The sequence below is a fragment of the Elgaria multicarinata genome, chromosome 9 (assembly GCF_023053635.1).
Source record: "Elgaria multicarinata webbii isolate HBS135686 ecotype San Diego chromosome 9, rElgMul1.1.pri, whole genome shotgun sequence".
Classification (NCBI taxonomy): Eukaryota; Metazoa; Chordata; class Lepidosauria; order Squamata; family Anguidae; genus Elgaria; species Elgaria multicarinata.
The window spans coordinates 67306886-67331967 of record NC_086179.1 but is presented as its reverse complement, the minus strand read 5'-3'; positions in this window follow the sequence as shown (position 1 = coordinate 67331967).

Sequence of the window (25082 nt, the reverse complement as noted above, 5' to 3'; positions counted from 1 at the left end):
TGCCAACGCATCACCATGGTGATGCATGAACCATGCCTCAGTGTTGGGAAGTCAAAGGTCCATTTCACAGTATCAACACTGTAGGCTTTGACTTCACAAGCAGTGGAGGGCAGGAGCAAACCATAGGCTCGTACACCCTTGTCCACAGTGAAACTTCAGTAGGAAATGGGGCCTATGAACATAAGTGTCCAGTTCAATAGACCTCATTCATGCAATCTGTCCATTATGAAAAAATGGCATGCAGATTTGAAAGATGAGACCTACCTATGCAAATGATTGAATCATTTCTAAATTATAGCATTGATGGTGCTATATAAATAAATAATAATAATAATGGGCAGGGTACAAAATAGAGTATGAAATAGCGTATCAACAATAAAATAATAGCATAGCCCTTAAAACTGAGAGGAATAAGACAATAACTCATCAACCAGCTAAATGCTATATAAACAGATTAAAATGCCTGGGCAAATAAAACTGTTTTAACATGGCACCTAAAAGAACACAACGTAGGTGTCACTCAAGTTTCCCACAGGAAGGCATTTCACAGAGGGGATGTAACCACAAAAAAGGCATCTCGTAGTGCAAAAGGCATTCAGGGGACAGCCTCAACTTATGACATCAATGCATGGGCAGCCTGGCATAGGAGAAAACACTCCTTGATTTATTTGGGTCCCAAGCCCTTTAGAGTGTTAAAGGTAAGCACCAGCATCTTGAATTGGGCTTGAAAGTGAATTGGCAGCCAATTCAATTCTTTCAGAATTGGTGTAATGTGGCTCTACACCTAGGCAAATCAGCCAGAATTCTAGCTACTGAATTTTGTTTTTGTGAACAGATGCACATATAATGTATTACAACAATCCAACCAGAACAGTACCAAATTGTGGATTACCATAGTCCAGCATCTCTGTCCAACAAAGGCTACAGCTGCTGAACCAGCCAAAGGTGGTAAAAGGCACTCTAGGCCACCAAGGTCACCCAAGCCTCCAGTGACTATGTTGGGTCCAAGAGTACTCTTTCTTGGGGAAAGCATTCCCATCCCAAACAGGTTGTACACCAATGTCCTGGACCTGGGAACCACATCCGTCTTGTCCTTCTATCTTGTTGGGATACAGCATCAGTTTTTTTAGTTCTCATCCAGCCCATTACTCAGTGCAGATGTATAGGCCCCAGTCCACATTGGAGGTCCAAGGCTACAGCACCCTTCCACATAAAACCTTCACCCTAGGCTGTGTATGAATTACACCTATGAATCCTTCTTACATATCCTTTTATTTAGTTAATTTCTTTCTTCCATTTACTATTAGGCATTGAAGCCCAGAAGTCACTTTTGAACATGTACCACATAACTCCTGTTGATGAAGAGTGGCATGGAAAAATGTTTTTCATAAACCCAGAAGAGAAAAGCAAAGTAAACAAATCTCAAAAGCCTACAAATTTACTATTCTGTTGGGTATGTTAAAGAATGTACCACTTCCATGCACGTACAAATGCAGCTTTTTCTACTTAGGTTGTGTTTGTTTATTCTAGTTGCTAATGCATAAAAAATCTTCATATGGGGCTACACATAACCAACCTAGAGGCTTATAAATCTGTTGCTCTTTATGGGTTTAAAAAAGTCTTACCATGCTGCAAACAACACATATGGTAATTATTAAGGAGAGTGAAGGAATGCTCAAAGCAGACACACACACACACACACAAATAAATCTTAGGTTTTAATGATGCCCCGCCACCCTCATTATTTCAAGTCATGAACTGATGCAACCCACTCACATTTGCTTCTACTGCTCTAAAATTAAGAGCTCTAAATATTAATGTTCAGCCACAGGAACAGTAATGCTTTGTGACTTATCTGCTTATTCTGTACCTACCAAGGATCAAACTAATAAGGCAGGCAGTGATATGGATCAGATCCTTTGACTCCACAGTATTTTTTGCTAGGCTGCATTACATTCTGAAGGATTTTACAGAATTAAATTGGTCTGCGTAAAATAGTAATTTGTGCTTTGGATCCTGTGTGAGTGATATGTATACATAGAAGATCTCCAGAGCAGTAAGTGAATGGTGTTGGAGGGTACTCTTGCAACAGGGCTGATTATTCCTTCTAAATACTTCATAGCTTACTTACTCTGACAAAGATTTTAAGGGCTAAACGAGCTGATATGGGCTAAACCAGCCCATAATTCAGGTCCCCTGGTCTCAAGCCATTTAAGGCTTCAAATGTTAAAACCAGCACCTTGAATTGTTCCCAGAAACAAAATGGTAGCCAATGGATTTCCACAGTCTCCACTGATATCAGCTGTCAAAATTCTAGGTTTGAAAGCCTGTGCATTCAGGCATCTTTGGGTCAAACTACATATTCTGCTAAATGTTACACACACACACACACATCCCCCCCCCAAAAAAAAAATTCCACCTGCCCCCTCGACACAGAGAGGGTTTTTTTTAAAAGCCTCCATTAATTTCAATGGAGACCTTTTTTTGTAATGCCCCTACCCCAGGGGTGGAATTTCAAGGGAGGAATGCGGGAAAGGTTTAATCCTTTCTTCCCTGAGAGTGCTAGTCCTGATCGAAATCAGGACCACCTGCAGCTACAATGGAGTAAAGAAAAATATCAAGCTCAGCTGCATCTATGTGATTAGCAGGACCTGCCAATCATACCTCAGTCTTAATTGGATTGAGTTTCAGTATTTTACTCCTCATCCAACCCGTTGTCGAATCAGACATCAGGAGTTCCACAGCCTCAACTGATATATTTCATCCTAACTCCTTAGACCACCTCTCCCAGAGGTTTTGTATAGATGTTAAATGGCACAGATGACAAGTTGGAGCCCTACAGAACTCTGTAGCATAAACATCACAGGGCAGAGCAACAGTCTCCCAGCAAAAGCTTTTAGAACTAACTTGTCAGATAGGAACTGGAGCATGGTACCCTCAATTTCCATTTCAAACAAACAGTCTAGAAGAATATCATGGTTGATGGTATTAGAAATTACTGAGAAGCTTAGGAGATTCAACAAGAGCACATCCCCTGTTGCTTTCCAGGTGAAGGTCATCCATGAAGAGACTCAAGTCTGCTTCAGTGCCTAACCTCACTGAGAACCTAGATTGAAATGAGTCTAGATCAAAGGTGGGAAACCTGTGGCTTCCCAGATGTGGTTGGACTCCAACTCCCATCATCTCCAGCTAGCAAGGCAAATGATTTGGGATGATGGGAGTTAGTGTTAAGTAACATTTGGTGGTCCAAACATTCCCTACCCCAGTTTAGATAAAAAATTCATTTAAGAATTTCCAGAGCTGAACAGCCACCTCCTGCTTGAGCACCTTTTTCCAAAAGGGGTGATTGGCCACCAAATGAAAGTTCTCAGGGCTGGACGTAACATTAACCAAAGTAAGGTGGTAACTTCAGGTGGCAGATGCTGGGAGGTGGCAGTGAGGTGTTGAAAGAGCTGTGTGTGCCACACAGCCTCCTCTGTGCCCTCTAAGCTGGCCTGCTGCCTTCAGGTGTGATCAAGTATGCTGTCCCATCACCATCATTATAGAAAGATTCAGCTCCCAGTGCAGCCAAGTTTTGTACATGGAATGGGAAGGACACCATCTTGACCTTCACATCAGGCAACAAAAATGTATTGCACCAGCCCTAATCATTGTTAAAACTGTCCAGATCCAATGAAACTTTCTTTGTTTTTAGGAAAAGCCTCACAACTGCCTCCTTCAAGTTGACTGAGAAGACCATGCCTTCCCTGAAGAAAAGATGAATTATGTTAAGTGTCAGGTTCCTTTCATATCAGGTACCCATTCCTTCTCAGCAAGATATAATCAGCTATGAACGACAAGGGTTGAACAGGTTGTGGACCAAATTTCTCCTATCACCCGCATCCATATCCTTAGGCTGCAATCACTAGAAATCCAAGCAATAGTGGTAGGTCAGTTTCCTGAACACACCTTGTACTTGCCCTGTTTCCAAAATAAGTGAGAACGGGTGAGAGTGACCTTACGCGCAAACTCCCTTCACAGCAGTTTTCTGATGGTATATATACATGCATGCATGCATATTCATACATAAACACCTTTAATCTCATCTGGAAGATATACCTGTAGAATCTAGTTATTCAAAAATAAGCTTTTTTTAAAAAAAAGTAGAATCCTGTTGAACTGCTTTCAAGTAATCCAGTGTTCAAAGCCACATATCAGAATAATTCATTTATTTTCTCTGTGGGGATTCAGCTGGTACTCAGAGGTCTTGTTCCTCTACTATTCAGCCCACCACAAGTGCTAGTCATTCTGTTAGAAGTAGCCAGCTTGACTTTATCCATCCATATTGCCAGAGACACTCAATCCACTTGTACGCTTGATTCTAGTGTAAACCTTACCTTTAAAATGGACCAATAATTAATGCACCAATAAATTATGAGATTTCACCATCCAGTAAGGCTTTTCCGGTTGTCATCAGCTAAAGAAGCCACTGTATGATTCCCATATGTGACAGTGGGCACTAACATAATGGTATTCATAGTTACCTCAAAATTACCAATGTAATCAACGGGCTGCAATTTATGTCTTCAGGCTTTAAATTGTCAGACAGCTGGTTAATTCCCCTCTGGTTAAATGCTGGGGGTGTGGGGAGCTCTATTTAAAAGAAATGATACTATAGTATTGCATTTAGAGCACTGACACATCAAAGTAACGCAGAAGTTAATGAATCATAGTGTAGGAAGGGAGTTTCCTTTATTTTCCAGTTTCAAACTATAACAATAAATGTGGCTACAAGAAACAATTGTAATGCTAGTCCTTTAAAGATCATACTCCGTGCCTAAGCAGCTTAATGAAGAATTCAGCAATACTTGATATTCATTCATGGTCCTTATATTGTCTATAATCTTACGCCAAAAGTTTGACACATGATAACAGCCTAGTGTCCTTCAGACATTTGGACTACAGCTCCCAGCATTCCGGACCATTGGCCATGCTGGCTGGGACTGGTTGATGGGAGTTGAAGTCCAAAACATCTGGAGGGCAGCAGGTTGGGAAGGGTTGCTTTAGAACATAACCCATCACACATGAGAGTAGAATATATTCCAATCTCAGCTCCAGGTTTTGGAGATCCCTTTGGCAAGACACCCCCAATAAGCCCCCTTCCTCAGTGAGTCTACCTCCTCACTGCCCACAAGAGTCACCAGTTGCTCTTGTTCCTCAACCTCTTTTTCATCATTTCTACTGCTTGCTTGTGAGGCAGGGACTGTGAGGGGATCCGCACGTCGCTCCCAGAGCGCTTCTATGCGACCCCAGTGCAGCCCGAAAACGATAGTCTGACTTCCCTGTAAAAGAAACGACGAAGAGCCGTCCATGCCGCCGCCGACGACGACGACGACGAGAGCTCTCCGCCGGCAAAGAGAGCTCAGCAAAAGAAGGCAGGGTAGAGAGCTTCTTCCGCTCTTCACCCTGCCTTCTTTTGCTGAGCTCTCCTCAGCGGCGGAGAGCCTTCCTCGGCGGCGGCAGCAGCGGCATGGACGGCTCTTCATCATTTCTTTTACAGGGAAGTCAGACTATCGTTTTCAGGGTGCACTGGGGTCGCATAGAAGCGCTCTGGGCGCGACGTGCAGATCCCCCCCCATGAGTAAGAAGGCTGTGGCATCTGCAGCTGCTCCTTCACACCACCACCCTTGCCTGAGCCAGAGCAAGAAGCAGGTGAACAAGCCGGCTGCAATGTTGTGAAACACACCATTTCTCTTCCCCGTCCCCCGCCACCTACATTCTATGCTTCTAATCTATGCTGATACGTCAGAGCAAAAAATCCAAAACAAAACCTGTTGGCCAATCCTGATGAACAAGAAATAGTCTCAACAAGTGGAGTTTCTCATTTTAAACTCACTGAAACTGCAGCGCCACCACGACTACAGCAACATAACAGGGCATGCTTCTGTTCTCCTGACGCTGACACATTTACTTGGGAATGAGCACCATTTTGTGGTCAAAAGGAACAATACTTTTCAAAGTAAATTTAAAAAGAAATGAGCATCTGTAACCTTGTATATGTCCAACTGTTTGCCCCTGGCTGTACAATGTTCTAAAAATAAGAAAGAATTCTGCAGTGAACAGAATCTGTGCTGGTGGCCACTGGTGTGCCCATGCTAGCCCAACAGTGCTGATGCCTGGCCTGTTAGCCCCTCTCCATATCCCCTGCCATTCTCTGGGTGGTCATTTGGGGCCTCCTGGGGTGCCGGGCCCCAGACTTCAGCCCCAAGGTCCAGCTCTAGCTGTGCCACTGCAAGGGGTAGGAAAGGGGGGCATTTCACACCATTACCTATCATACCACAAGCCTTGTGCACAATCCATGTCATACTACAACATCATGTCAGTACAAATCTCCAGTGACGGTTCTACAATTGTAAAGCTCTAAACACTGCTGAAACCTAACAGACAGAGATAGATACAGAGCCAGAGGGTGTTAGGGGAGGGAGAGGGGGGATGAAAATGTCAACTATGAAAATCATTTTTGTATCATCATCTGGAATCTCAGTAACAAAGGAGTGAGTGCCCTTGCCATGAGAAAGGACAGTGTAGAAGCACCCTGGAACGCCACTGTGTGTGCTTTATACTAAGCTTTTCTAGCTACAATTTTAATTAAATGTGTTTCATTCAAATGCATTTTCTTTAAGGCCATCAATGTGATTATGAAAGAGTGCATATGCTTCAGTGTTACAGATAACTCTGTGAAAATCAGTTGCTAACTTATTTCTATGTGAAAAATATGGGTAAACAATTTCCTTGGTACTGTATTGTATAATTTCTGTCCACTGCTTCTAAAGTAAACCCTACTGAGCAGCATTCTTAAGAGCTGTGCATTCTGTTTCACTTGTATTCTCTCTTTTGAGTGCCGTGCGTCAAATACATTTTAAACTTATCTGAATATATTTGTTGTCTCCAAGTGTTCAACTGAGACTTTATTGTAGGTTTCTAATGCAAAAGGATTTGTTTTAAAAGAGCATCAAGAAGGAAGAATGTTCCCCAAAGAAATCGAATTTTTATGATTTTGATGCTAAGAAGGTTGCTTTCAATTTACATTGAAAACTGGAAGGGCTCCTGGCTTGGAAAAATTATGTAGATATAAATTGCATTGATTTTTCTAAAGCCCCAGATACCTTTGAATTTAATGCTAGCATTAATAATTTACAGTGATACTTTTAATATACACATATATTGCAACCAATGGGCTTATATAGTCTTTAATAGGATATAGCTTTCTATCAGTGTCAAAGAGATTTGTAATCTACCCTAAGCCTTGCATTTATACAAGGGCACATTGGGCTTTTAAATTGGCTTAAAAATACAAAAGACCAATTAAGGTTATTTATTTATTTATTTATTTGTTTATTACATTTCTATACCGCTCAATAGCTGAAGCTCTCTGGGCGGTTCTGAGGTTACTGCTCAGCTTGCTGTTTCAGCAATACTCTTTTATTAAAAAAATATTTTGACTGTGTCACCGACCCTGTTTGGACATAATGGCGGTATCTGGCATCAATTTGTGGGTTAAAAAACAAGCCATGAGTTTTAGGGATGTTTATGAACAACACCAAGTGCCTGAGTTTAGACATCACAGAAACAACCTATGAATGCCACATTTGTAAGCTGTTGCACGAAATGGGAAGCAGGTCACACCGCAGTGCACACCCCTATGTGTGTTAATTTGTGTGTTAACTAACAACTTACCACCAGACGCCACCATTACATCCAAACAGGGCTATTAACACTTATGAAAATAAATAAATGCCAATTTCTTATTGCAAAGTAAAAAAAGGGGGGGGGAAAGGCAGTAAATGACATGTTTCAGAATAATATTCCATTTTGACAAAACCAAAGATTTTTACCCAAATTCCACTATTAAATCATCTTGGCATTAACCAGAATGTTATGCTTGATTTATACAAGCAAACAGCTACACGTTAGTCACACGAAAACCAGTCTGCTAAGTATGTTGAGTCATCAGGTAGATCCTCCCATTTACACTATGCTGCTACCACAAACTGGAAAAGGGGGCTGGCAGTGGCATGGAGAAACCTGCTGGATCTGCATACCAATGGGCTGCCATGCACAATGGCTCCCATAGGACTGCTTTAAAAGCAACCTTGCATCGCTGTGTGTTTGTACATATTTTTTTATTTTATTTTATTATTATTTATTTATATAGCACCATCAATGTACATGGTGCTGTACAGATTACACAGTAAATAGCAAGACCCTGCCGCATAGGCTTACAATCTAATAAAGTTGTAGTAAACAATAAGGAGGGAAAGAGAATGCAAACAGGCACAGGGAAGTGTAAACAGGCACCGGGTAGGGTGAAGCTAACAGTATAAAGTCAGAACAAACTCAATATTTAAAAGCTATAGGGAAAAGAAAAGTTTTTAGCTGAGTTTTAAAAGCTGTGATTGAGTTTGTAGTTCTCAAGTGTTCTGGAAGAGCGTTCCAGGCGTAAGGGGCAGCAGAAGAAAAAGGACGAAGCCGAGTAAGGGAAGTGGAGGTCCTTGGGCAGGCGAGAAGCATGGCATCAGAGGAGCGGAGAGCACGAGTGAGGCAGTAGTGTGAGATGAGAGCGGAGAGATAGGCAGGAGCTAGACAGTGAAAAGCTTTGTAGGTCAACAGGAGAAGTCTTATCATTGGCCCCTTCTTTTGACATACTGGATTCCTCTCCTTAGTCATAAGAACTGGACTGATAGCAGAGGAAATCAGTCAAATGGAAGTATGTGTAATTAAAGCAATTTAGGTAATGTACAGTTGTTGTTTGTTCTGCTTTGGGTGAGCCCTGCTTTCTCCTGCTTTTGCTCCTGTACCCAGTCTGATTCAAGCAGGTGGTGATGATGATGATGATGATGATGATGATGATGATGATGATGATGATAGAGGTGTCTTTTCTTTAACCCAACCTATAATTTTTCTTTTTGAAACATGGGCAAGGGAGTCTGAAGGCATTTCAAATTCATTACAAAAACAGGTCTAATTAGAACTCTGCATAGCTGGAAACAGGAAGAACCATTTACTCTCAAACTCAATTCTCTGATCAAGGCAATGGGATCCTCACTCAAACCATGTACAGCCATATGCACCCCCCGTCACTTTGATGTCAACAGGAGGTTGGTTGAAATGAAACTGTGTTTATTTATTTTTTATTTATTTATTGCATTTTTATACCGCCCAGTAGCCGAAGCTCTCTGGGCGGTTCACACAAATTAAAACCATTCAAAATGTAAAATAAACTGTAGGAATGAAAGAGGGTTAAATTTTGTAGCCCAGTGACTTTTTGCAGGCAGGGAAACTTTAACATATGTAAAGATTTCCCTCATCAGGGATTTCAATTGAGGGGACAGATCTGGGTGAATCTCCCTGAATTGATTGGGAAAGCCTGTCTGTGCAGGAGCTCCATATGTGCACACTGGAGCTCCATATGTGCACGTATCACCACATTTTGGGCTAGATCCAAAGGTCCCATGGGAACACTTCTGCCCACAGAAATGGTGCTCCTGGCACTCACTTATTGAAAAGAGGGGTGCTTTTTGCCAGTCTCCTCTGCCCTTTGCAGCCCCCTCCATCTCAGAAAATCTGTTCTGAAGGTGGAGATTTGGGGGAATTGCTGAAGCCGCTTGGGAAGCGGCATCGGGGCCTGCAGGGGGAATAAGCAGGAGCCTTGCTGAATCAGCCTTTCAATCCCACCCACTGTTATTCTTTTACACCCTACTTCTTGCCATACTAAAGTCTGTCATATCTACTTTTCAGTTGTAACTCATGTTCATTGTCTTAAGCAGATACAGATGCAAAAACAGCAAAGTTCTCATTCTATTCTTTAAAAAAACAACCAAGTTCTGGCATACAGTTGCCAAGAAAATCTTGAAAGCATAGCTAAAATGTAAACTCAAGGCTCTGGGAATCAAAAGAGAAAAATGTTGTGTAAATAGCTAACTCTTTTTCAACGTCTCATATTTTTTAAAAAATATGTGGAGCTGGTAATTCTGCTTATCTTCAATTCCATACCTAGGTCTGTGTGTGCTGTGCTGGTTCTCTATTTGAATGTGTAATCCAGTATCTGGCACAGAATTTTGCATTTCTATAATTTATCTTCCTTTTCTACTCTTTTTAAAATCAAGTTTTCACTTCTTAGCTCTTGATAAAATGTTGGCTTTGTCTTCTGTTGAAAGCTTGGAATCTAACAGAATCACAGCTCTACTCTGCTTCTGTTCGATTTGGGGGGGGTGTGCATCTTGTCAGTTATGGGTACAAGGCCAGAGGCCTTGTTGAATGTAGGTAGATTTATTAGGAATAGTTATAGAATGTCAAATGTCTCGGCGAGCTTATCGCTGTCAGAAGTTCCCATGGGAGTAGCTTGTTCACTCCCTGTCTCGGCCTTGAAGCTGCTGGTTCTCTGGGAATGTGGGAGTATTTTGGAAAGGTGGGGGCCCACAGAAGTGTCACCTTAGTGGGTTGTACAGTCCCACCCTGCTGGCACATGGGCATAGTCTACCGGTCAGAGGACCTGTCTCTCAAGTGGCTTTGAACAAGCCGTTATATAATGGTGCAAAAGCAGAAGAGCTTTTTCTAGGTTTCATCTCTCTCGACACAAGGCCTGAAATCCCTCCTGCTTTGGATTCCATCTCTGCTTGGGACTTTGAAAGCAATCTGCACATAGATGTTTTGCTATTTGGACGTTGGATATCTAAGAGCTGTGCCATGGAAAGTGTTGTGAGGCTTTTCACAGCACAGTTCTGAGATATCCAAAGTCCAAATAGCAAAGTGTCCATGTGCAGAGTGCTTTCAAAGTCCCAAGCAAAGACAGGGAGAGGTTGGAGAGACTGCCATGTGAAGGAAGAGATAGGAAAGTCTGATTCTGCAAGCCCCATTGTACATCAATGGATCCAGTCCATTGCGTACTTCTGCAGTTCTTACTGTTGGATCCTGGTTTTTATTTTTCCCTCTTTTTACAATTACCTGGAAGACCTGGAAAAAGTGCGGAGTCAGCAGAACATAATCACTTAAAGGTCAACATTTCAGCCGGACACTTATTGAATTATTGAATTATTGTGGGGAATGTATTTTCAGTAATTAATCAATTAGTGATTACATCAGTGTACAGGTCTGCCTATATAAGCAGCTGTGTTTTGCATGTTTATTATTCCCTCATCTTACCCCAACTTGATGTATGCTGTATTGATTGATCGTCTGTGAGTATTTGTATATGTGCTGCCATAACTAAATTATTACAACTGTCAGTAAAGGATTTACTTTTAACTTACAAGGAATCCTTTGCCTCATTGGTCTTTGCTGCATCCTAAACTGAGAGCCACTGCTACTACTGCTAGTCACTGGTTCAGACTGTGATTTTCCAACACTTAGGTGTGAATGCAACGAACACAGGTATCACACAAAAGCACTCAACCAGGAGAACTAAATGGCAGCAGCTCGCTATTGAGAGTGTACTCAGTGGCAAACCTATGATTGCCTCTGCACCATGTGTGAAATGCCCTTCAGGGTCAGCTAGATCAACTGAAGATCATCACAGAAGTAAGGGCTTCTTTCTCATAGATTCAGTTCAGAGGTGGTCTCTCCACCAGATTAACTTTTAAAAATCCAATTTTGAATAACTGTGATATTTATCAAATCAATTAATTAACATGTTAAACACATTCAAGCCTTCTAATCAGCAAAAAGTGTTTGTTTAGCTGGCAGCTAATGAGAACAGTGAAAAATGGTAATTAACTTGCATGCATTGATGTTAGCTCTGATTCTTTCCTGTCACTTATTTTCTGATGTAACTCTTTAGAAGGAAACATTTCAAATTTTGAAACCTAATAAACTTGCCTTTTCTTTAATACACCTGGTAGATACCTCCCAACTGCTTCCTCTAAGGCAGATTGCTAACCCATTTGTCCCGTTGGCTGATTGTGAGGATTACCTACATTTCAGTCATTTCTAATATTAGCTTCCTGGCTAAGGATATGTTGCAAGTTAGATGACTGGAAAAAGAACAAAAATATTCAATTCTTCACTTGCATTTGATCAACTTTCCAAGAACGGATTCATTTGGTTCCTTGATAATGTTTTTCCAATCTGTTGGGAGACTGTCAATTTTTTATGCAATGCAAGGAAGCCTGTTAATTATTTCCATTCTCTGACTTTGTGAGTAAACAAATTAAGTACCATAGAAGCAAAAGACAACATACTCTATTCTCATTCTGTAGGTGTGTGAGAGAGTTTGGTCAACATTTTGAATATTTACAGCAGTTCTTGCTAACCTTTTGTAAACTCAACAGAATAGACTATTCGGTGAATGTTCTGAATGACATTAAGCTTGTCTATCCCAACGTTCTCCGTGCTACATTATGAGCCCAAGTTTGATCTTCCAAATCCATTGGCATATTAGCAATTCTTGATCATTTATGCACTTGTGCAGGACTCTCCATTTACATGAGACAAGCAGTATATCCAAATGTTAAAAACACAAATATTCATGTTCCACAGTGGGCAATATTACAGGGGTGGAGAAACTGTGAGCATCATCAGATGAGTGTTTTATCGCACACTCGTTACTGCCCACTCATGGTTTTTCACGTGTCCTTTAGACAACACTGTCCACCACACACACGCCTCCCACTCCTTCCGTTCATTTAAAGATCCAGAAAATCCAAATATTTTTTTAAAATGAAACTTGACGCCATTTCCTGCTGTGTGCAGTAAAAGCAGCACAATAAAAACGCCCACTGAATGTGCCATATGGTCGCTGCTACTTATTTCCCCATGTAAAGAGATCATCAGGAGGCCATAGCGATGGTAGGGAAACATGAAGATCCCTCATCTGATTACGCCCTTTAGCTCGTCAGGTGTTTTTGGGCTGCAGCTCTCATCTTCTTTGACCACTGCTCATACTGGCTGGGGCTGATGGGGTTTGGAATCCAAAACCATCTAGAGAGCTCCTGATGTTCCCTAGGTATCTACTCTTAGTATCAGACAATATAAATCCATGCATATATCCAGTAAGTGGACTCCAAACATTTGTTTTGGCCCTTATAAGACACAATAAGGGTGTCCCAAATAGGTCCCCCAGTAGTCAGGCTCTGGTAACTTACCTCCTGTACCACTAACATTCCATTTCTGCTACACCTCTATGGCTGGAAGGCACCATCTAGGCTGCTGTCCTAACCTGTCTGAGCATTGTCAGCCAATCCGAAGGGCCTGTCCTGGTCTACCAGGCCTAATAAAACCTGGGCCTCAGAGCTTGCTCCTCAGTCTGACCAACTTGTCTTGAAATTGAGGACACTGCATAAGCTCCTTGTCATGTTTCTTAAAAAAACCTCCTACCTTCTTAGGAGACAAAAAATGAGGCCTGCTAAGTAATCCACAAAGCTTTATTTAAGCAATAAACAACTCTTCCCACCTGAAGTGGGTTTAATCTCTTGGAAACTTCTCCCTTGGCAAAACTATGCAAACTAAGCGAGACAATTGTCTCAAGGAGAATGGAAAGCCTTTTCCCAAAAGGTATTAACTTCGGAGAGGTTAGTTCTGATGTGGCTTCAGATGCAATGCAAGCCAGGCCGACTTCCTCTTGCCTTCCTTCCACTCCATGCATTTTAGCCTGCGCCACACCCTAGGATCAGTTAGCCTGTCGGTGGCCTCTCCTTCAGAAGAATGTTGGCTTCTCACTGCCTCTGTATGATTTGCCCTTGACGACATAAGCTCTGGAGAGAGATCAAGATCCAGCTGGAGGAGAAAGCGCGAGAGCTCTGTCCCCCACTGGTACAGGCTAGTCTGCGTCTGGGGCCAACTTCTCTACTTCAGAGTCTGATTCTGATTGATTACCTGAAACACCTTCTTCCAAAACAAGGAGAGCAGAGCTAGACTTGACACTCCTGCTCACCCTCCTTGATTGTTGAATTCTGCCTCTTCAAATTTGACTCCTACCTGGTTTTGACCTGTTTCTGCCCTGTGTGTTCCATGTTTACTCCTCTACCAGTCTTCAGCAGTTGCTGAACCTCAATGTACTGTATGAAGGCTGGCTCCACTACCTCTCCTGTGGTACCTTGCCTCCCTCTTGCTTTGCTTTCCTGAACAACTAAATTCAATAACTGTCCTACTAAATTAAGAATCTTTCCCAGTTGCCTACTCAATTCTTTTTTTATTTTCATTTCAGTCTTTTAATAACTATTCATTGTCTTCAGAATGCTATCTTTTGTGGTGGAGTGTGAGCTCTTGATCATATGGTGACACAAGACTTACTGCAGGATGAACTAATGATTCACTAACCGGCATTCTAGGAGCTACTAGGCAGTGTGGGGGGGAGAGGCGGAATGTGAGGCTTGCCAGCTCTCTGGCAGTGTAGGGTAGCATATTCACGTCTAGATAATTACTGTCTTCAATATAAGCAGACATTCTCTTGGAAACTAAAGAAGCCCGGCTTCCGTTTTCATCTTAGAATAATTCATATTGTTCCAGGTTTTGTGCTTGTTGAACAAGCTGCTCCCTGTTTTAATTAGACTGTAATAAAGTGACTTATCAGGAAAACAAAATGAGTTTTGGTGTATAGCCTTTGCAGAGTTACCATGGCAATGCTCATTAGCTGTGCCATGCTAAATACAGAGTGTCACAGGTGACTTTGAAACGTGAACGGGAGAGAGGATGTTTCAGTCTCGGCCTAATTCTGTCACCACAAGGATGACACACTTCTGATTTTGATACTTGCCAGTCAAAACTTTTCAGCCAAAAAATCCCTTCAGAATAAGGCATTGGCGGCTGGCTCTGCTGTTAGACAGAGTGAGGCGGCTGCCTTAGGCAACTGATTTTGGGTGTCATGAAAGGGTGCCAAATTGTTAGCTGCATCATTTATTATTGTTGCATATATATTTTTATTGCCAAAGAGGCAGAGAGGCATTTGTAGGAGTTTCTGCCTCAGCTGCCAAAATAACCTGACTGGTTTTGGATACTATGCACCTTGATGCTCTGCCTCATGCAGTAAAAATATCTTGCGCTGCCCCTGAATTAAAAAGCTATAGAAGGCAAAAAAGAAAGAAAGAAAGCTCTTCAGAGACTCAGAATATAATTTTTCAACTAATATGTATGTGAGGAAATACTGGACATATTTCAGAACAATGAGAAAAAGAATAATCATCATGTAATTATAAAGTCTACAAAAGTGGAAATAGTAAGACTGGAAGACAGCAATAAAATATGCCGAACGTATGCTAGCTCAAGTACATGATTGCAACCAAATTTCATTTCAGCCAACAACAACACAAACTAACTGTTCTTACTGGTACAGGATTGCACCATTGTAATACTCATCATCATTGTTATTTTTTGTTATTTATTACGGTCACAGACCAGCAAAATCAACACCAAAACATGTAAAGGATAGATAAAAAGTGACATAAAAACAAAATACAGCTTGGTGAGTTCCTTCTCTCAGGAGGATTGCAACATTATTTTTCTAATTTGCACTGAGGTCATGAGAAACTTAGAGAACCTTTCAGTAATATGGGAGGACACATCCCTTAAACAGATTAATACCAACGTTGTGGGGTTACATCCAGAAAAGGCTGTTAATAAAAGAAAGATTAACTTTTTTTCTGCATTCCTCATACATGTTACAATGCAAAATGACATGTTCGACAGATTCTATTGCTCCAGAACCACAGGGACATATCCATTCATTAACCAGGATTTTACTAAATCGTCCTTCTAGTAATGCTGATGACAACACATTAAAGAGAGCAAGGGCAAATGCTCTCCTATACTTGGGAATGGTTAAAGCATACAGATATGAAGCTGCAGTGATAATACTAATCATTGTATTTAGGATGATTATATATACCAAACAAAACTGTAAAAGCCAGTAGAATGCAGCTGGAAGGCCAAAATTCAACAATGGATGTACCCATTAAGATTGCCATTGAATGACCTAGAGCAAGCCCCCCCCCCCCCAATTTATCTCATTGTTCTTTTGGATAAATGAGATAAAGCACTTTTTTAATTAAATACGGCTAGTACTAATAGTAAGCATCAATGCACAAAATAAATTGAGCAATTTTAATTTGCTTTTTAAATTTTCTTTCCTTTACTGTTTATACCTATGTTCACCACTCTGGAATACGTGTTAGATAATTGAGCAGTATATAAATATTGTAAATAATAATAATAATAATAATAATAATAATAATAATAATATCATACAATTTGAAATCTAGGCTGACTTGCTCATTGGACAACTGTCTGGAGTTGTAGAACTTTATGGGTCATTGGGCAACCATTAGTTAGCTTCTACCTGTCAATCAATCCTCATATCATCCCAGTTCTGCAGGACTAATCATCCGGAGGTTGAAGTCATCTAACACATGCAGTGGGTCACACTCCCTAATACTTTTTTGCTTATGTCTAGGGGACAACAATGTATACCAGGGGTTGGACAACTTGTGGCCTTCCAGATTTTTGGACGTACAACTCAGATGATCCCTCACCATTGGCTATGTTGGCTAGGGCTGATCTGTCGCAAGGGACCTGACAATGCACCCTAGCCACAGGGAAACCCCCTGTGAAGACAGCCCCCTATCCACAAAGGAGGTGAAAGCCCAAATGAAGTTGACATTAAAATTTTATTCATTTATTTAAAATATGTGTAGGCTGCCGTTTAGGGTACAAAACCTCCTCAAGGATAAAAATGATGATGCTATTTTGCAAGAGAAGTTGCATTCGTGCCAGTGGAAGCTTTTCAACAGAAACAGAAGCATATCTCTCTCTCTCTCTCTCTCTCTCTCTCTCTCTTTCTCTGTCTGACTGACTGACTGACTGACTGACTGACTGTCTATCTATATTTTAGCAGGAGATGAAAGGGTTAAACCTCCCCATATCCCCCTGCAGCACTCCCGAACCTGCTTGAGCCAAACCAGCATAGCTATTTGCATTTTTAAAAAACTACATTTTAAAAAAATGCACCCTGGTCTTCAGGGTGGTATAAACTAGGGATGTGCACCGCTTCTCCTCGAACCGGAGAAGCAGGAGCGGAGCGGGGGGCTTCGCCTACCCTTAAGGCGGAGGCAAAGAGAGTCAGGGGGTCTGCGGATCGCGGCGAAGAGGATCACCTCAATCTGGAGCTTCGCCTGAAGGTAAGTGGGGGGGAGGGGGACTAGTCTGGTGCTGCCGGCACCGCCATCCATGCGGCGGCGGCGGCAGCACCAGGTAAGGGAGCAGGGAGGAGGGACACTTACCTTCCTCCGTCGCCGGCTTCAATTGAGGCCCCGGTTGAAGCCGGAAGTGAAGGCCGAGGCCTCTTCCGGCTTCAACCAGGGCCTCAATTGAATCCCGCGATGGAGGAAGGTAAGGGGGCGGGGGCTGGGGCGGGGGGTACGGTCTACCTGGCGCCGACGGTGCCGCCATCCATGCAGCGGCGGTGACAGGTAAGGGAGCAGGGAGGAGGGACGCTTACCTTCCTCTGTCGCCGGCTTCAATTGAGGCCCCGGTTGAAGCTGGAAGTGAAGGCCGAGGCCTCTTCCAGCTTCAACCGGGGCCTCAACTGAATCCCGTGATGGAGGAAGGTAAGGGGGCCGGGGCCGGGGCCGGGGTCTGGCTTGCAGCGGCGCCAGGTAAGGGAGCAGGGAGAAGGGACGCTTACCTTCTTCCGTCACCGGCTTCAATTGAGGCCCCAGTTGAAACTGGAAGTGAAGGCCGAGGCCTCTTCCGGCTTCAACCGGGGCCTCAATTGAATCCCGCAATGGAGGAAGGTAAAGGGGCGGGGGCTGGGGCGGGGGCTGGGGCCGGGGCCTGGCCTACCTGGTGCCACCGGTGCCGCCATCCATGCAGCAGCGCCGGTGCCAGGTAAGGGAGCAGGGAGGAGGGACGCTTACCTTCCTCTGTCGCGACTTCAGTTGAGGCCCCGGTTGAAGCTGGAAGTAAAGGCCGAGGCCTCTTCCGGCTTCAACCGGGGCCTCAATTGAATCCCACGACAGAGGAAGGTAAGGGGGCAGGGGCAGGGGCCGGGGCCGGGGCGGGGGCTTGGCCTACCTGGCGCCGCCGGCGCCGCCATCCATGCAGCGGCGGCGGCAGGTAAGGGAGCAGGGAGGAGGGACGCTTACCTTCCTCCGTCGCCGGCTTCAATTGAGGCCCCGGTTGAATCTGGAAGTAAAGGCCAAGGCCTCTTCCAGCTTAAACCGGGGCCTCAATTGAATCCTGCGATGGAGGAAGGTAAGGGGGCGGGGTGGGTGGGTGGTTTCTCTTGCGCCGACACCGTCCATATAGTGACAGTGGCGAAGCCGGATCTCGCTCCGCAGAGCGGAGCGGGACACAGGCAGAGCGGTGCAAAGAGGATCGGGCCCGATCTGGATTTTCCGGATCGGGCCACGAAGCGGAGTGGGGGGGTCCGTGCACACCCCTAGTATAAACGGGAATTATCCTATTTCCCCCTTCACACCATTCCTGAAGGATCACAACTGGCCCATGCTTAACCAGTGAGCTTAATGACCAAGCAGGGATTGGAACCCAAGTCTTCTCATTACAATGCTAATACTATTACCTCACATTGGCTCTCTTAAACGGATGTTTAATTTTCCCATTGAAAATGAATTGAGTAGCAACCCAATGGCTCCTAAACATTAGGTAACAAATAATAAGGTTGGCACAAGTGAAAACAGGAGATATGTATGCAGTAGGGGTATGCAGCTTGTGGCTCTCCTGATGTTTTGGCCTACAACTCCCATCAGCCCTAGCCAACATAGCGAATGGTGAGAGATCATGGGGTCAACCAGGCACTTTTGCTTGGAAAAGTTGCAGTATCACAGAGCCATATTCCTGAATTCTTTTTAGTTGCAGCGGCTCCTGTGCACTTACTCTGCAATGTGCCCCCATTCCTCCACATTAAATACTGGGCATGCCTGTGATGTGTTCAAGGGGTGGGACTGCCCTCCCCCTTCCCATATCACTCCTTTCCATTAGGGGTGTGCACGGACCCCCCGCTCCGCTTCTCTTCTAGATCCGCGATTTGCGGATCGGCCCGCTTCGCTCCACCCCCCGCTCCACCTATGCCCACTCCGCTCCGCTGCGGAGCTCCGGATCTGGATCGGAGCTCCGTTTCCCCCCACCCCCCATAGGCTTGCATTAAGCTAAAAAAGTATACAACTTTTTTTCTGTTAAAGTTAGAAACCTCAAGTTTGGCACCATGACACCTCATGGATGTATACACACGCACACCAAGACTCAAGGCAATCCCATCATCCCCTGATTTTTGGGGAATTTATGAAAATCGGGCACCCATTCACACCCCTTTCGAAAGCTCCATCAATTTGCACGTTAAAAACCTCAAACTCGCCACCATGATAGCTTATCCAGGGATACACACGCATGACAAGACTCAAGGCAGTCCCATCATCCCCTGATTTTGGGGAATTTATGAAAATTGAAAAATGGATTTGGAACTTCCAAAAGTCTAATTGAGCGCAGGAAGGACTTCTCCCCTGAGTCAAAGCCAGACACAAACCATCCCTGCGAGGCGGGCAGGGGAGGAGGGAGGGAAGGCAGGCAGGCAGCAGACATTTCTGGGGGCATAAGGAAGTGAGCCAAGGATAAGCCAGTAATGCATATAAAATGGAATAAATAAATAAATAAACAAAGGAGGGGTGGAATTAAAAGCAGCAGTGTTGCTGAATAAACAACAAGAAGAACTTTTTTTAAAAGGCTATATCTGTCTTTTACCAGTAAGAGGGTGTGTGTGTGGACATGCTCAAAGGGGGAAGCATCAGCCATTTGACTGGTCCTGTCTAGGTATCAGTCTTTTAAGAAGCAGATGCTCACTTCAACTCATGATAGGCATTGCTCCACTGAGTTAATCTTTTGGAGGGCTCTGATGGCCCTCCAAGTACAGGAGAGTGAGGGCACGTCCACATGCCCTAGGGGAGCTCATCCCCTTGCACCACATGTATTCAGTTGTTCCCCAAAGTTAGGGTGGGTAGCACTGCTGTGTGTTTCCTATTTGTTAGTATGATTTCAGGTTGTGTTTGTGCATTTGGTGGAGCTACTGTTTTAAAAAAAAACACTGGGAAAACTCTGTTCAGAGTAGAAAGAGAAGTTTCCCAGAATCCCAAGTTACTCATTTTGCCTATCCCCTCCTCCAACTTTGGGATCATGTGATCATGACCAGGAGTTGACTCTGCCCCTCAGCAATCGAAAAGGTAATCTTTTTCCCGCCTTTACCCTACTTTTTAAAAAATTCTAGCAAGCAAACCGCACCGCACAGAGAGCTGAGAGTAAGCTCAAAATGACCCCCAGCCATGACTCTCTAAGCACAAGAAGTTTCAGTAAGATAGCTTCAAAAACAACACAGTTATCCCCTTTTCTTTTCTGCAATGCAATCCTATGGGCGAAATGTTTCAAAATGGCGATCGGAGCGGTCCGCGGAAAGAGGATCGCTCCAAAAATGGGCGCTTCTCTTCGCCTTGCTTCTAGGGGTCCACGGTCCACTTCTACTCTGCCTCTGGGCAAGGCAGAGCAGGCCAATTCGCTTCTGATTCTCCGGTTCTAATCAGAGCGGAGCACATGCCTACTTTCCATGTTCCATTGAGCGGCCTTTCTTTGCTTCTCTAATATTGTGTTAATTAGCTTCTCTAAAACTGCATTAGTTCACCCCATCTACATCTGGAACTGCACATTTCTGGAGGGAGCTTTTATCTTTGGATTCATATTGACAAGCACGGGAAGGAAGCACATTGCTCTTATTCTCCACAGTATGATGAAATCGGCTCTGCTCCGTCAGTGTTACATGGCAGAGGCAGCCATCCTTAAAACCCAGTGCCAGGAAAGACATACTTCAGGGTGGGAGATAGGGGGGTAGAACCAATGAGAGAGGCATGTTACCCATCCCTCTCCAGTCTCCCCCTGCTACTGGTAGCATGAAAAAGATTGGGAAGTAGAAATAGATTGGAAAATGGGGTGATAGGAAGAAATGGCTGGATTGTACTTGAGGAAGCAAAAATCCTCAACGATCTTGGACAGGATCTGAAAGCTCCCTATGAAAGCACACACACACCACTTTTGCCCCATTCCAGGGAATGCAGCAGCTGTGCATCAGCAAAGTAGATGCTAAAAGCTCCCTCCAGAAATGGGCAGATCCTCCCTTCAGATCCTGCCCTGGATAAACTTGGGACTTTTGCTTCTTCATAGAACAAATGAACATAGAACAAATGGGCATAATGGGAGGAAGGGGGTGGGAGGTATTATTCCCTGACAGTTTGCTGGAATGGGGTGAAAATGTAGGGGGGGAATAAGAGCAATGCGCTTTCCTCTCGTGCTCATCAAGATGAGACCTAGATGATAGACAAAGGTAATACAAACATATGGACCCCTAAAAATCAACAGGTCTTAGAAATTCTTAACTTTGGCTGGCCTGTATGTACTCTGGTGTGTACATACAGCAAATGTTTTTTTAAGCAAATGTTTTGATTTGTTCATTCAAATGCTAGTGACATAGCTGAATCTACCAAATGTCAAGCACCAGAAGTAATAACACTTAGGGAACGGAGAGTGTGCAATCACACCTTCTCTGTCTCTCTCTCTCTCTCTCTTTCAATACACACAAAAACAGAGACAAATCTGCTATATAAAAGGTTGCCAAGCCCTATTCACTCTCAGAGAGGCAGGCAGATAGATAATCTACAGAAAGAATGAGGAATGCTTCAGATATATCACACGCTGATTCATAGTGCTACATGCCTACTTTGTTTGTCACAACAATCCATAGCTTCATAAGCAACCCCTATGACAATAAAAGTTATTTACCATAGTATGAAATACAACCTAATGTAATAGGAGATTGCTAAAAGGAAACCAACAGATTTCACCTGCTCCTCCAAAGACATAGCATACGAACAGATTGTTTGTTTGATGGTCGTTCACTGCAGATGGGCGTTCTGCTGTTCTAGACTGGAAGACCTGGATTATGTTCATTAAATACTTGAAAGACTGACTTACCCAGGTTTCAAAGACAATCATTTCTGGATGAACATCCAAAGCAGTGGGTTATATAACACCATCATTTCAAGCCTCCTCCTGGTTTTACTTTCTCTCTCCTGCAGTTCTTAACTGCAATGAAAATGCTGGAGGAATGCTGCCATATAAAAGTTGGTCGAGCTGCAAAAGAAGAAATCAGCTCCAGAAGCCAAATCATATATTTAATTTTCCAGTTAAACTAATGTACCTTCTGTTCTGAGAAAACAGAAGCGTATATCTGTCATTAATATGAACAACTTTCTGATACAATGTTCTGGTGAAAAGTAATGGCGTGCAATGCTGAGTCAGTTTAGCTGAACAACCACAGGTACTATTGATTGGAATTGTCAAAGACGGGAAGTTTTTCAGGTTGCAATCATCAGTGCATTCATTCTCTCAGTATTGTAAATCAGGGGCAGTGTGGGAGCCTTGTAATGAACATCTATCGGAGTGTCATTGTGAGTTATGCGGAGAGAACCCCATCAGCTGGCTGCCTGAGCTTGCAAATGTGAGCTCGAAGAGGAGGGAAAGAGGAGGTTCTTGTGTAGAGACGGAAGGAACTGGGGAGGCCAGCTTATGAAGAAGCCTCCGGCCACTGCAGCCTCCTTCCCTCCCACTCTAAAGAGACCCAGGGCAAAATAATCCATCTAGCAAAAATGCAGGGCAAGAGGAGCATGGAGATGATGATCGCCTCCGTGCTCCCCCCACCCCAGTGAGGATGCCAGTCTGCCTCCAAATTTGGAAGCTGATGGGCATCCAGATAGGATTGCATCCGTAGTGTGGTGACAATGCTTTATCCCAATTCAAGACTCTGGTGATAGAATTAGACGTGTTGATGAATTATAACTCAGCTCCACAACGGGCCTGTTCATAAGACACTGTAAACCCTGCTGGTTAAGGCTTTTGGTTAAGTAAGGTGACCATATTTGGGAAACCAAAAAAGAGGACACTTAGTGTGTGTGGGGTGGAAGCAGCTTTCTGAGTCCTGCAGAAAGTACGTTATTCCCCCGCCACCTTAAAGAACCCGATTGGAGTGGAGGAGGGGAAAGGATTTCATTCTGCACCATCACCATCCACTCCAATTGGGGCCTTTTCTATAATGTCCACGAATGACCCACTTTCCCCTTTAAGACCTCAATTGGAGCTCGGGGTGGGAGAATGATGTGCCTCAAGAAAGCATGTCATTCCCTCCTGCCATGCTAATGGCAGCCTTAAAGGGGAAGGTGTGCCATTCCAGGACATTATTGAAAATTATAGAAAATCCCCCCTGACACTATGGAAAGAACAAAAACCAGGACAAATCCAGGGAAATCCTGACAGTTGGTCACCCTAGGTTAAGCAACAGTTGCGTGCAATGCATTTTGCTAAACCCTGGACACTTTCTAACCCCTGTCTGCAGCAGGGTTAGCAACTCTAAGCATGGCTTAAAATGTTGTGTGACAACATGGCTTATGGTTAGTGTTAACCCCAGAGAAACACAGATTTGCTAAACACACTCACTGAAGGATTGTGTGAACAGGCCCAATGGCTACTTTAGGGTCTGGCTACTTTAGGATGAAGGTGAACTGTAAGTAGGGGAGTTTGAAATAATTCCATTGTCATGTATAGATCACTTCATGATAATATTTGTATTTGCGGGGGCTCTTAGGCTCTGCAGGGGCAGGGGATCTATTAAAATGGCCCATCCTTTGAGACTGATGGATCCTGAAGGATTCCTAAATGCTCTGGGGATTTTCCTGGAAGAGATCCTGTTGAAGATCTAGTTGATCTGTGGAATGGGGAGATGGGCCAGACAGAGAGACCTCTATCAACAGGTAGAGCTTGGGATCTTTGGTTTTCTTAGGCACTTGTGGTGATTAAATAACTGGATAGATATCTAGAATGACAGTGAAAAGACTCTGGGTGAATCCAATCAAACACTGGTTTTAGAGCTGTTCCAACTAGTGAAGGGATTGATACAGGCTAGTCCCCCAGTTAGTCAGGACGAACGCTTGGCAGCCCATAGTTACCAGTTTGTCATGCACTTTGCCAGTAAAGATGCTTGCATCTGTTCTGAGTTAGACTCCACATTGGCACGTTCAATGGCAGTGACTGAGGTGCCTGTTTGTCCTGTTTTGTTGTTCAGCCTGAGGTTGTGGTCAAATCTGGAGGAGTGAGGCCCACTATTTCTTCATTAGATCTGGGAGAAACCAACGGAGGTTCAACTGCCCCTTCATAGATGGGTTTTGTGTGGACAGTGAAGGCATTTTATTTCTCCAGGCTTTTAATAGGTTAACTCTTCTGACTCTATTTTTTATTTTATAGCTGTTTTATTATTCTCAATTTTTTATTGTATAAGAATTGTGTCATTATTGTCATGAATGGCCTTGGGGATCCATTTGGGGGGATGAAAGGCAGCATATAAATCATTTTAGAAATAGAGAGAAACAACAAAATATTTGTAATTCCCCCCTTTCTCACATTGGTGGGTAAGGAAAATAGGATGCCTAGACTCCTGTCCTGCTGCATATCACTATATATTTGTATTAAAACTGCATTAAAAAAAACCAGCAGCAAATTCAATAAGAAGCAAATGTTGTATAGAAAACAAATGTGACTGGCTATGTATAAATTAATATACTCTGTTGGGGCTCTACACGACTTAGCACCAGAGAAGGTGCAGTTAGTGGTAAGGTACAGAAGGATGATGACAGCTGGGAGTAAAGAGATTTTGTACCTGGCGTCCTCAGAAAGATAAGTGAGGCTGTGGGGAGGGAAACGGGGCATGAGAAGCCCTCGAGTGGAATTATAAATCTATAGAGCAAATAGGTAGGGAGGTAATGGAGTGTTACATTTTATTTTGCATCCTGCTCCTAAATGGGGCAATTTATTCAAGGAAGTATAATAAGATATTAAAGCCAAATAGAAACGTAGAAGGAAAACCAAGTAACTGTTACTTAAAGCCACAGATCTCAAGTCTGTAGCTATGCATTCTCCATACATCAAGTCTTCTTCGCCTCATCTCTTCTTCATAGCTGTCTTTACGTGGCAAGGACACAAAATTTGACTTTTTCCACAGATCTGGATGTTCT